General features: G+C 43.7%; 1 protein-coding gene across 1 annotated transcript in view; it reads right to left on the bottom strand.

Moving 5' to 3' along the window:
• IQCA1 (IQ motif containing with AAA domain 1) overlaps nucleotides 1-14,486 on the bottom strand; it is a 231,767-nt gene that overhangs the window by 73,728 nt on the left and 143,553 nt on the right. The window lies entirely within an intron of this gene.

The following is a 14,486-nucleotide window of genomic DNA, read 5'->3' as shown; positions in this document are numbered from 1 at the left end:
CGTCCTGGCTCTCCCCAGGTGGAGGGAAGCTAAATAGGCAGGCATGGAGGATGGCCTTTGTCACTGGGCCTCCCTGTCTTTGTCCATCTCTCTAGCTTCCATGAACCGTAATGGAATAAAGGACATTAAACTAGAGAGACGGTGAACAAACTTGGTCTGTGTCGGGTGAGTTGTGGATGTGGCCACCATCCAGGGTAAAATGACCGACGAGCCATTCTGGAAATGTGGGCTTGGTGGCACTGGCTGTCAGTTAGTGTTTACAACCCAGCTCTAGCTGATGCGACTGGCAATCTGGGGGATGGAGGAGGAGGAGGATCAGGAGACAGAAGGACATTCTGAAAAGTGAGCGTGTGGTTGGGAAACCCGCCTAGGAGAAAGTCCGCCATTCCAGAAAGCTCCCAGGGTTCACCACTGCACAAAGGGGGATTCCCCAGAAAAGAAGGAGCTGGGCAGGAAACGCTAGGCCAGGGTTAACCCCAACGAGAAAGAAGCCTGGACTTTCCAGAATTCAGCTCCCGGACCCATGCTTCTTCCTCTTTAAAACAAAGGACAGTTTCCATTTCTATGGAACCAAACTGGAGTGGCCGCCATGATTCCTGGCCAAGGTTTTGAAAATATCAGTCCTAAAGGGTTGGAAGGGCGCTTGGCCAGGGGTTCCCAACCTTTTCTGGGCCTGCTAGTCCTCTGCTTGGCAGAGCCTAGAAATCCCTTCTTAGAATCAGGCATTTAAATGCACAAAATAAACGACATTGAATGAGAAAGAAAATAAATTACATCGAAGTGAGGTCATTAAAATATTTTTTAAAAAGTTTACAGAGGGGGCAGCTGGGTGGTTGGTTCAGTAGACAGAAAGCCAGGCCTAGAAAGAGGAGGTCTTGAGTTCAAATCTAGCCTCAGAGAGTTCCTAGCTGGGACCCCCTGGCAAGTCTCAAAGTCTCATCAATTAACCCTTCAATTGCCTAGCCCTTACTGCTCTTCTGCCTTGGAATCAATACTAAGACGGAAAGCCGGGGTTCTGTTTGTTGTTTTGTTTTTGAAGCTCACAGACCCCAAGTGAAGAACGTGTGTCTTAGAACAAACATTTTGTTATCACTGAGCAATGTCAGATGTCCCTAAAGTCTCAGTGCAAAACTTGGTTTAAAGCTATTTAAGCTTTGATAAACAGCAATTAAAGTGGCATTAAGACTTTGGGGGCACCCTGGATGGAACACTTGGAAGTAGCTTTATTCAGAGCTATAAATAAATACTTACTACTTTATGTAGTTAATACGGATATCAAATTATATTTAGATTTAAATATAGTTATTGCCAGGTGTTTCATCCAGGGTGAAGCTTAAATAGCTTGCAGTTTTGTTCTAAAACATTTTTCTCAAAATAGCCTCATGAAGTAGGTCGCGTATTTCTAGATGTGGAAACCAAGGCCAAAAGGGGCGAAGGGGCTTGCTCCTGCTCCAGGCAGGAAAGGTTAGAGCTGGGATTTGAACCCAGGCCACCTGGCATCAGATCCAGTGCTCTGCCCACTGTTGTAGGAAATGCAAAGCCTTCATTGACTCCAAGTGTGCCCCAATTCAATGAGCCATACTGGAGAAGGCAGTAGCTGGGGGGGGGGGGGGGGATGGTGACATCAAGGGAGGATCTGGTTTGGTGTGGGACGGAGGAGACCTGAGCATGTTTGTGGAGGCAAAGGACCCAGCGGGAAGGAAGGCTGATGGTTTGGGAGAGGAAGGAGGCAAGGGAGGAGAACGAATCCAAAAAGGGGCGAGGGCAGGCTAGAGCTCCACTCCCCCCAGCAGGCTAGCCAGCCCTCACTGCTGCCCTTCCTTACTGGTCTCTGTGGTTACAGAAGGGCTGACTTCCCAGTGGCCCTGTGGGGGAGCCTAGCCATGGGGCTATGATGATGACGCCTGCGCAGAGCTCTGGGGAGCAGCTAATGAGAGAGCCGACCCGGTTAAACATGATTGGCCATCTTTAGGACTCTGAGCACCCCTTAGTTTAGCCCAGCCAGCCTCATCCAAGCTGCCTTTCCTTGGAGTGAGCGTCCTAGAGACAGAGGACTAGACAGATGAGAGGAAATAAAGAGCAAGAAACGATGCCTCAAGGGAACTCCTGTCACACCTTCATTCCACGTTTTCCAAATTTCTCTCCTTAATGGGCATTTAGCAAAGTGTCTGTGCATAGTAGGTGCTTAATAATGATTGCGAAAGCAGCATACAATGTTAAGTTAAGGATTGCATGGGCCATTGGTTAATAGTTTCCATCCCGCTCTCTATGGCAATGTTCCTCATCCCTAGAGCACACATCCATCCATGTCCTTTGGGCAGTCTGCAAACTTCAAATATGGCTCCTATAACCAAAAATACTGGGCTGTTCTTACAACAAAGGCTAGGAACTGGGCATTGGACCCATTGACCCATTGATACATGGGAGTCCTAGATGAGGAGACTGCCTTTTCCAATGGAGATCAGCATCTTCTCTGTGATTTACAATCTCAGAGAGTTTCCCAGAGCCCTGAAAAGTTAAGTGACTTATCCAGGGACACAGAGCTTTGGATGGATCCAGAGCAGAACTTGAATGCAGGTTTCCTGATTTCAGGGCCACATCTCTAACCACTATCCTATGCTGCCTCTCTTTACTCTGTGCATGTGTATGTGTTTATCCATATTGTTATCTCTTGTGTACTTGCTTATCTGGGTCCATGCCATTCCCTCAGTCCATGGAAGGCTTCTCGCAGGCAGGGATTATTTGCTTTTTGTCTTGGATCTCAGCATTGAGCACACTACCCAGCCCACTTAAAAATTCTTGTTGGATAATTGAACTCAGAAATACTTATATTTACTTTTTAGTCCCAAAGAACACAGATCGGACGCCATGTTGGCATCCCAATAAGACAGAGCTTTCGGTTGGCTTCTTCAAGTCAAATAGAATTCATTTTCCTCTGTGTCTCGACTGAACTATTTAAGTTTTAATTCATTTCCTTGATAACATGTCGGCAACGTACATGGACTAGAATTCTAGAATATTTCATCTGCTGTTCTAGATGGAATTTCAGCAATTATAAATGCTGCTTTCCCCAAGTTAGAGTTAAATCTCCAAGTGGCTTATCCCCTTGAAATTAATTAGAACACGGATAAAATTTTTCATACTAAGTGTTGCTCGTTGCTAATAATTGCTTTCTCTTTAATGAATTGTGCTTTGGCATCACTGCTGAATTTCCTACAAAGAGAAATAGATTTGGCTCAGCCATTGCAGGAATTCTGAATCATTCAAACACATTGGCCAACACGCCCCGAGGAGCTCAATGGTCGAAAGGGCCTCCATGTTCACCAATATGTTTATGGCAGGGCTTGCCGAGAAGGTAAGGGGATGCCTGGAAACTAGGGAACCAATAAACCAGCTGGGGGGCCCGAGTGAGTAATCCTGGGTGATGGAGATGATGAATCAACCCACAGGCATTCAGCGTACACCTACTCTACACCTGGCACTGTGCTAGGGGTTGGAGATACAAGTACGGCACAGAACAAGATCTACCCGCAAAGGGCTTATGTTCTATTGGGGTGGAAGACACAAGTCCAAATAACTACAGAATAAACCTAAAATTCATAGATATGATTAATTACAAAGCCACTAAATACAAGATAGTTTGGGAGGGAGGGCACTAACCATTAGGCAGCTTAAGGGAAGAAGAGGAGTCTATAGAAGGAGGCGGGTGTGAATCATGCACTCCAGGTGTGGAGCAGTCAAGGCAGCCCAGAGGTGGAAGATAGGGTATTGGGTAGGAAGAATGGGAGGATGCCATTCTGGCTCGATTGCAGAATACCAAAGTGGGAATGATTCCCAGAGATGCTAGAGAAAGGCAAGGTGCAGCCAGGATTTTGGAGGTTGAACAGAAGAATTTCTCTATTTTATCCTAGAGAATAGTTGATGGAGCATATGAGAAGGCTCACAAGTTCAAATCTTCCCTTAAGGAAACTCCCTTTGAGATGAAGGACAGACTCAAAGCCAAGAGATCAATCAAGGGTTGTTGCAATAACCTAGGTGAGGTGAGGAACTCATCTTCATGAGTTCAAATCCAGCCTCAGATACTTACTGGCTGTGTGATCCTGGGCAAGTCACTTCACCTTGTTTGCCTCAGTTTCCTCATCTATCAAATGTACTGGAGAAGGAAATGACAAAACCACTCTAGTATCAATGCCAAGAAAACCTCAAATAGGGTCATGAAGAGTCAGACTCAACTCAAAAAAGACTGAAGCATAACAACAATTACTACCTAAAGTGGCAGGCATGTGAGTGGAGAGAAGGGGCTAGAGGTGAGAGATGGGAAATTTGAAGCAGAAATTTCTGAATCTAGAGAAGTTTGGGAAAACTCCTGACAACTGCTGCAAAATGAAGTGAGAAGAACCAGGGAACCAGAAGCCCAATGATGAAAACAATGGGAATGGGAACTGAATGCCATGAATCATAACGACCGAGGTTGACCCCAGTAAAAATGATAATAATAGTTAGCATTTACATAGCACTTATAAATATCTCATTTTGTCTCACAATAATCCTCAGAGGGATGTGTTCTTATTATATGATCTACCCCATTTTATGGTTTTATTTTTTAAATTAAATGATTTGTCAAAAATAATATTAAACAGTACAGTTAATTAAATTTGCTCAGTAACTGTTTTCAGTTCAATTCATTTCAATGCAGAAAATAAAACTTTTCAGTCATTCCAACCGAGGTCACACAAAATGAAATCTTTAGCCCGTTCAATTGGACTTCAGCTTTTTTCACTCTGCATTATTTCATAATGGCATTTCTAGATTTCTTTATACTCCTCATAGTTGTTAAGACATTGAACAAATGATACTATTCCTGCAATAATGTACCATAATTTATTTGTACTATTGTTGGATAGTTGTTTCCTCATTTTTGGCAATTATTTAGAATAATACTATGAAAACAGCTTTTAAAAATAATTCTTCCAGGGCATACACCCAACAATGGAATAACGGGTCAAAGAGTAAGATTATTTTTTTAACTTCTATTGCATCTCAACAGAAAGCTTTCAAAAAGGTACAAGAACATCTGCAAAATTGAATTTGTTGCCTCAGACACTTCCCAGCTGTGTGACCCTGGGCAAGTCACTTAACCCCCATTGCCTAGCCCTTACCACTCTTCTGCCTTGGAGCCAATACACAGCGTTGACTCCAAGACGGAAGGTGAGGGTTTAAAAAGAAATTGAATTTGTTGCTTTGGATTATTTTGGCCATTTTGTTGGATAGAAAATGATGAGCCAAAGTTGTTTTATTTTGAAATATTCAAATCACATCATTTAGTCCAATCTTTTATGCTACAAAATAGGAAACTGATACCCAGAGAGCTTAGCTCCTGTTTTTGCCCCCTAGATCATGCTGCTAATTTGTGGTAGAGCCAGAGCTAGCACTTCAACATTTCATTAGTGCCATTCTTACTTCTTTACATCATACCACCACAGAGGGATAGTGTTATAATAGCATTACGCCTAGGTTCGACTCCGGACCAGGTATCTTTGGTTGCTCTCTTAGTCTGTTTCCTCAGCCAAATGGGAATAATAATACTTATACTATCAACCTTACAGTACTGTTGTGCAAAGTTTTTCTTACATCTTAAAGTACCAAATAAATGTAAGGGTTTAGTATCACTGCTAAAGAACACAATAAAATTAATAGATCATTGCAGTAAATTACTGAACCAAAAACTAAGACATCATTTTAACTCCTTAGAAACACATTTTTTAAACTACTAAGAAATGCAAAAGTGCTTCTAAGGACCACACTTCAAGGAGCCAACAATTTTGGCAATGTGGTAAAACCTTCAACTGATACAGATAGCGATGCTCTTTCACTAGATGATCTTTCAAGGTTGCCATGACTGAAAAACTTCATATCCTTCAATAAACTCCTACAAATGTAGCTAAGCTAGAGGAGGATGTAGACCAGATCAAACTCAAAGTCTTTACACCTTGATAGGTCTAATAGTGTAGCATCCCAAGCATATTCACATCTATGAAATATAAATGACTGTATGGCTACTGTGTCTCCAAGCATAAGGTTATACCAATGAGGTTTATGAATGTAACCTTGAACTGGCCATGCGGCCCTTAGCTAAGACAAACTCATTAACATGCTCAGACTCAATTCCCCAGGAAAGCTCGGTTTGCGATCTACACGCCCAAAGGTGTTCCCTCTACCTTGCCACCCAATCTTAAGTGTCTATACTTTGTGATGTGGGTACTACGTCCTTGGGAGTACCGCCCAAGCAGGTCAGGAATAAATTTGGAGGCACTCCCATGAACTTCCTCTTGGCTCTTGGCCTTTCTCCCTTCCATGGAGCTCCATTGGGCTCCTCAATGACTGTCTCTCTCTCTTCTTGACCTTCTCCTTCCCCGAGGCTGTAACTGTCTCGGCTTGCATTTCCTACCTTAATCTCATCCACCTCCGTGTTCCTTTGTACTCATACTCTCCTATCAAAGGGAGTATCATAGGGATTGCCTTCCCTATTCAAACACTGATTTGTCGGTGTCTTTCATTTCCACCCTGGTTCTAGGTTCCTACCTCTCCTCGGGTCCCATCACAAAGGTGAGCCCCTTCCCTTGTGGGACCCTGCTGGTCAGGGAAGTCCATTTAGGAAAACCCCACAAATAGAGCTTATAGTATGCTAAAACACAGTCTTCAAGCATCCTGGGCCATCTCCACATCACAATGAGGCATTAGAGTAGACCTGTAGTTGAAGTCCAAGAAGTTTTCCAAAAAAAGCTAAAATCTCATTTATTTCTTCCCAATTTCATCTTTTTTCCCTCTTCAGAATTCCCCAGAACTAAATTGGTACAGTAGCCATTACAAGGAAGAAATACAGAAATGGCACATGTGAAGGTGAGGGAACCAGTACAGTTTCCTTGAAAGGGCTTTGGTTATTCATCATCTTTCCCTTTAAGATCCATCGACTCCAAGAAGAAAGTTGGCTTCAAGAAGAAGGTTGGCTCAAGGAAGAAAGTCAGCCTCAGGAGTCACCTTCAGCTCCAGTCATCGTCCTGACCTGCCTCTTGGAGGGAACTTGGGTGAGTGGATGGCTGGCTTTCCCTTCCTGTCTTCTGGAGAGAGTTTAATTCCTGTTGCAGGTCAACAAGTCCTGGCTGAGTTGAGCACTGGAGCAATATTTAGTTAGAGAGGCTAATGTCTTCTCCACCCTTTTGTATTTCTCTGCTTTCACTCTTTCCATCTCTTTTGTAAATAAAAGCTATTAAAAGTCATTTCAGCTGAGCAATAATACTTTAAATTGGCGACTACCTTATTTATAATTTTCATATATGTTAGTCAAATCATTAAAATTCAATTCCTACATATACATCCTGCTGTGGATGGGACTCTGCAGTCAGTTACAGTCTTTCCTCTAGGTCTGGCAAGTTGTTCCACATACAGAAGAATTCTTTCTCATTTTCCTTACATCTTTTGGCCACTTTCCTATGTATGTTTTGCTCATTTTCCCCATAGTTTTATAAACTGAATCCCCCAACCTTTTCTTCATCTTTGTGGAAGAAAAGACATTAAGGAGAGATGGGGTGTGACTTTCTGTTACATACCCAGCAGCTCCACTAGCCTCTGTTCCCCATTTTACAAATGAGAAAGCTGAGTTAGATCAAAGTTAGGCGATTTGCCCTTGGTCACACAGCTAGGAAGTATCTAAGGCCAGATTTGAACTCAGGTCTTCCCAACACCATATCTAACACTCTATTTACCATACCTCTACCTACCTCATAAAAGATAGGAGAAGGTACCTCTCTTTTTTTTTGAAGTAGGGGACTACAGATGAAGACTAATAATATAGCTAACATTTATATAGCACTTACTATGTGCTAGGCACTGTGCTAAGTGCTTGCAATCATTATCTCATTATCCTTACAACAGCCCAAGGAGGTAGGTGCTCTTATCATCCCCATTGAGTAAACTGAGTACCTGGAGGTTAAGTGACTTGTCTAAGAACACACAGCTAGTATTGGAGATCAGATTTGAACTCAGGTCTTCCTGACTGTAGGTCCAGCACTCCATCCACTGTGTCCCAAGCTGCCTCTTAAAAGATATGAGAAGGCACCTCCCTATCTTTCCATAGAGGTGGCAGATTATGGGTGTGGGATGCTGCCGAAAACATCTGACTGTCCTGCTCTGTTGGGTTAGTTCTTCCAAATATTTCCCCTCCTATTTTGTTATGAGGGATGGGTGGCTCTCTGGGAGGTGAGGATGGGTAGAGTGGTAAACGCAGATTATACTAAACCAAGAAATTAATAGAAAGAAAACCCCGAAAATAGAGCAAACATGGTGGCTTTCTTAGGAAAACAATATATTTTCTAGAGAAAAGTGAACTAAGAGGAGGGAAAATGTTTTCAAAAAGCAAGATGGCGAAGGGCAAATGGAACGCGCTGATTTGGCTTCGCCATATTGATACTGAAAATCGCCCTGTATAGCACTGCAGTTTCTCCAGGTTGGCGCCCCATCACGCTTCATCTACCAGGCAGCTGCTGGCAGAGGCTGAGGTCATCCAACGGATGCTTTCTTTGGGAGCTTTTCGTCCCGATCCCTTCTCAGGAGCCTCCAGGGTGTCTCTGGGCACCCACAGATTTGAGAAGCTGGCTGGAGTCACCAAAGGACACCAGGAAGCTTGCTGGCGATGCCTCCTTCTTCTTCTTTTAAACACAGCTAATGATCGCCCACCCTTCTCCTAGAGCTGAGCGCTCACCCTCATCCTAATAATGTTTAAAATTAGGCAATGGAAGTTTCACGTTTTCTTTCAGGTCGGAATTTCTCTGTTCTAAACTCAAAAGGCTAAAAGCAAGGGGAGAAAGAGGAGCTTTGATTATAGGGGAAGGACCTTGAGGGAAAGGCCTTCGTTTCTTTAAATTACTTCAGACCTGTCAAAGGATGTGACCCCTGCCATGGCACACACAGAAGGGGAAAACTTGACTGAGCTCATTAAAAGTGACCCCCTCCAGGGCTGCTCCAGCCTGGAATTTCCGCCTTGAGGCAAAGACATGTTCTAGAAGCAGCATCAGAATTTTAAGCTTTCCTGGATTGGGCATCGGGCATCGGGCTGGCCAGCCGGAGTCTAAAACCACAATATTTTCCCTTTTCTTGAAAAAACAAAACAAAACAAAATCATTAAACCACACTTTTTCTCCTTATAAAAAGCTGCCCCCCCCCAGCATTAGGGTTTAGAAAAATAATCCAGTAACTAAGTGGTTTCAATAATATAAAACCAAGGCTTATTAATTTTTTTAAATTGACCACAATTCTATTATAGATTTTGAAAATGTTTTGAAACAATCTTTTTCAGTTTTGGAACAAATATCAGACACCATCTGGTCTAACCCCATTATATAAATGAGGAAACTGAGGCTCATGGAGGTCAAGTGACTTCTTTAGGATCACACAGAGGCAAGATTTGAACCCAAGTCTTCTGACTCCTTAGCCAATGCCTCTCCTTCCATGCTGGCTCTAAGGTCTCCTAGGCAGGAAGAGTAGAGTCGGCTCTTGAATCCAGCTCCAAGGGCCCCATATTGCAATTTTATTTGAATGTTTCCCCCACAGAAATCAAAGCTTTTTTTCTCATACTCTTACATGAAACATGCCTCGTACACAGCTTTGGCACGGCATTGAAACGCCAATCCACGAGTTCCAGCTTTCAGCGCCACCACAAGCCACAGTGACATCCAGAGAGGGCGGCTGAGGGATGCCGTTTCTTTCCATTTTCCTGGAAAGCCTGTTGGGTCTTTGCTGGTGTGATTTCTCCTTCACCGGGGCTGTTGCTTTTCCTGGCTTGCACACAGAATGTGGCCTCTATTTGGGGGCTCATTGAATGATTTGGACGTGGGGAAATTAGCTGCTAATTAGAACAGCAGAGACTGGTGTAGACCATGTGGGGGATGTTTGTTCTGACCAAGATAGGTTTGCTGCTTATGGAAAAGTGCTTTGTATGAAGTGAAAAGCATTCCAAGCTGTTCGCTTGTGGGTTCTTTCCCATAAGGTGGGGGGCGCTTCTGGGGAGCCACCCAAAGGGAACGTCCCCTCGGAACGAGAGTGAGGAGCATGGCGGGCTCTGGCCTCAGCGCCGAGCATCGCTCCAGCAATCTGCGAGGGTCCCTGGTTGGGGAGGACACAGCGTTCTCTGGGGTGATCCGGCTCCTTGGAGCTCCATCCCAAGCCTGGCCCCCGCTCCCCATTCCTGAGCTCCAGGCTCCGAGGAGGAGAGCTGGCACGAGCTGTAGCTTCAAACAGGGTGTCTCGACTTCTTTCAGAAGGTCGTGCTGAGCTCTCTGCTCAATTTAGCCCGTTGGAGCTCATTTGCACATCCGGATTTGTGGAGTTCTGCCTCTGCTTTCAAGCGATGGGTTTTTTCTTCTTATATTTCGCTCCCTTCCTGTGAGCGACACATTGCTCATTTGTGCCTCAGTTTCCTCAGGGGCATCCTGTGATGTTGGACTTCCAAGGTCCTTTCTGCTTCAGGAGCTTAGGGTCCTAATGCAAGTGTCCGTCCATGGGGCACGGTGGGTCCGGGCTGGGCTCCCCAGGGTCTGAGGGCACTGGCCCAGCTGGGGGGGGTGTCGCCCAAAGTGGCGGGGCTTAGCACTGACCACACACATGTTCCACAGGATGATCGCCGTCACACCAACTCAATCCTTTCCGGCGGATTCAGGGTCTCTTAATGGGCCGATTCCATTCGGCACTGCGGAGTGGCCTTGGAGCTGTGCTTTTCATTCTTGGGTCAGGTTTTAGAGTCGGCACCTCCTGGCTCACAATCAGGGGAATGTGCCAGCCTTGGGCACCCAATCCTCTCCTCACCCGCTGCTTCTCATTTGGCGCAGGCTGGGAGAGGATGAACCCAAAGCTCCTAGGATCATCCATAAGGCTGACGTGCTATGGGAAGGTCCAAGAGCTTGGCCCCGACTCCCCTCTGAGAATCGGCCACAGGTCTAGCTTCAAGCTCCTCCCCCAGAGCCACAGCAAGGGGCCACCTGTTGGGGGAGGAGTCCCTGAGAAGGGTCCCCAGCACCGCCTAATCCTGCCTAGATGGGGTGGGGAACTGAAATTCTATCTGTCAAAGCTTCGAGCCTTGGATGCTAGATTGAATATCACTAACTGAGGTATCACCAGACAGCCACACCTTAGTGCATGTAAAGTTTATGAAGGCACGTTCTATGGCTGCAGAGGGGGAACCATCTGGCATCTCTAGGAGTGTTATTATTGATGGAGAAGAAGGCAGAGAATGAAGTGACTGAGCCACACATGTCATCTAGAGGGCCTGTCATCATTTAGAACCAGTCTATTTCTTTCTCCGGTCTCAGATCATAGATTTGGATTGAGATGGACCCCCAGAGGTCTTCTAGATCAATCCCCTAGTTTTACAGATGGGGAAACTGAGGCCCAAGGAAGCAATTTCCCCAAGGGAATGCATCAGAAGCAAGACTTAGGTCTAGGTCCTCTGGCTACTTTCCATGGTACCATGAAGCCTCCAGCTTGTCCAAATTAGGGTTAGAATAAAAATGGAAAGAAAGAACAACCTAGAACTTTGTCAAGTCTGAAAAAATGGAAAAGGAATAAAAGGAGATGGATTGATGGCCGCCATTTCTTAGAGATATTTACTCAGTTTATCACTGTCCTCCTTAAGGACTGAACACAGTACTCTACATAGGATCTAACTAAGCAAGTCTTCACCACTCTGAACTTGAGTTTTTTTGAACCCACGTATAAGCCTTTCTTCCTATTAAATGAAATTCATATATAACTTAATACATTTCCATTTGCTTCTATCAAATTTCATTGAATTCGATTCACCTGATACTGATTTTTGACACCATCTTTATGGATCCCAACGCCAACACCCAGGATGTGATTTGTCCCTCCCGTCTTTGGCTGCAGGACACGGGGGACACCTTTCCGAAGGAGTGATCCAAAACTCTCCATGCATAATAGGGAAGCGTGAATGGACTACTCTTTGCACCAGCAAAAGGATTTTCAACAATAATCCATTAAAGTGGGAGAGTTCACCAAGAATTAGAGCAGTTAAACCACCAAAGACCGTTGACAAAACAGTCCACCAATTCTTAAAACAAACAAACACTAAAAACTAGAAGGAGAGATAAATCTTTCTTTAAGGCACCAAAAAATATCCTTTTGCTGCCAGGGGCAACAACAAAATGGAAACAGCGAATGAGTTCACCAAAGTTTCAGCATCTACATACAATAAACCTAGAAAAATGTGCATTATTGGATGCTACTAAGAGTGAAGAGTGCTCCTACAGGCAGCCACATAAAAAGACAAATTAAGGAACAGAACCTTTATTTGGATGATGGAAGGAGAAACCGATTTGCATCTAATAAAAACATGATGAATTATTGGTAGGTCGATTCAATTATAAGCAAGTTTGTCCAAGTATAATCAAGATAAAAAAGAAAAATCCCAGGTTGGGAAAGATGATTTGCGATAAATGGACAAGAACTTGGCAATTCAAATTAATGAACTTTCCCAACAACATCTCTGGCTTTGGATAAAAGAGTCAGTGAGTCTGTGGTGACTTCAGATGGAGTCCTAAGGATCTTCTCAAAGGGTAAAGTGACCTTGCCTGGGTCACTATTATTAAGTATAAGACAGGCAGGCGCTGAACTCTCCTTCTAGACTCCAAACCCAACACTGCATCCACTATAGAAATCAGTGGATATAAGCAGAGAGGGGAGAGGTATTTGTCAGACTTTCTTGAGAAAAAAAGAGAATTGCAGAACCCAGGGTTAGAGGGGGGCTTCATCATTCTATGGGAGTCTCTGTTGTAACATGACGAAGAAGTAATCCTCTAGCCTTGGCCTGAAGACAACCTACCGGCTCAGGACTTTGGGACACCTCACCTGGAAAGGAAGATTTTTCTGCCATTCGTCTAAATTCTACCCATTGTTCATAGTTCTGACCTCAGGGGGTAAATAGAACAAATCTCCTCCTTCCTGCATGGGCAACCAGGTGGCAGTGGATAGCATGCCAGGATTTGAAGTTAGGAAGACTCCTCTTCCTGAGTTCAAATCCAGACTCAGACGCTTAATATTTGGATAACCCTGGGCAAGTCACTTAACTCTGTTGATCTCAGTTTCCCCATCTGTAAAATGAGCTAGAGAAGGAAAAGACAAAACATGCCACTATCTTTAGAAAATCCCAAAATGAAGAATCAGACATGACTGAAACAACTGAAGAACAACAACAACAACAAATTCCTCCTGCACACCACAATCCTATGGATCATTGGAGAGAGCTATCATTATCAGGTCCTCTTGAGTTTCCATTTTCCCATTTGAACCATGTCAGCTTCTATCAAATGACTCTTACTCCCTTCTCTATCCTGGTGGCCCTCCTCTGGACACTCTCGGGTCTTTTTAAACCCTTAATCTCCTTCATAGACTCAATACTGCGTATTGGTTCCAAGGAAGAAGAATGGTAAGGGCTAGGCAATGGGGGTGAAGTGATTTTCCCTGGGTCACACAGCTGGGAAGACCAAAATCCTTCTTAAACAATGATTCTGAGAAAATGAAAACAAGTCTCCAGATAAAGTCAGACAAGGGCAGAGGATGATGGGAGCATCCATCCCCTCGCTGTTCTTGGAGGCTGAGCTTCATTTCATGTAGCCTCAGACCACACTAGCTACTATTGACTCATATGAAGCATGAAGTTCCAAACCTGTTGAGCCTTTTCATAAGAATTTGTGTCTATCTATACCTTCCCTGTTAGACTTTGTTTTTATCCCTACCGAATTTCATCTTGTTGAATCCAGTCCAATTCCCCATCTGAAAATCCTTTTGGATCCTCTCATCCAGGGTGTCAGTTGTTGCTTCCAGATTTGTGCCATCTCCCAATCTGGTGAGCATCCCATTCTATATCTTGGTCAAAGTCATTAATATAATTGTTAAACAGCAAGGGCCAAAAAAATATCCCTGGGGTATTTTACTGAAGACTTACCATCATGTTGGGAAATATTCAATCTCAAGCAGAGAAATACAAATGAAGACAATTCCAATGTATAACTTCATACTCATCATATTGACAAAACATTTATATATAACAAAAAAGAAATGCTAGACAGATTGTGGAGAAACAGGCACACATACATTGATGGTGGAATGGCAAAGTCTTTTGAAGAACAATCCGGCAGGACACAACAGAGTTCACAAAAATGATTATGCTTACCTTTGGCTCCAATAATCCCATTATTTGGAATACACAATTAAAGGCATTACTATATACTTATAAAGAAAAATGTCTCTTTGTCCTAAGATAGATATAGAAGCACTGCTTTTAATTTAATAAATGATGGGGGAAACCTATATATCTAATGGTTGGTAAGTGACCAAATGACCTTTGGCATATTAATGTAAAAGCACAATGAAATTAAAATGATAACTATAGCAAATAGGAAGTAACTTAGATTCATGAA

Source organism: Monodelphis domestica, chromosome 2, assembly GCF_027887165.1.
Source record: "Monodelphis domestica isolate mMonDom1 chromosome 2, mMonDom1.pri, whole genome shotgun sequence".
NCBI classification, from domain to species: Eukaryota; Metazoa; Chordata; class Mammalia; order Didelphimorphia; family Didelphidae; genus Monodelphis; species Monodelphis domestica.
This window is presented reverse-complemented; position numbering and strand designations above follow the sequence as displayed.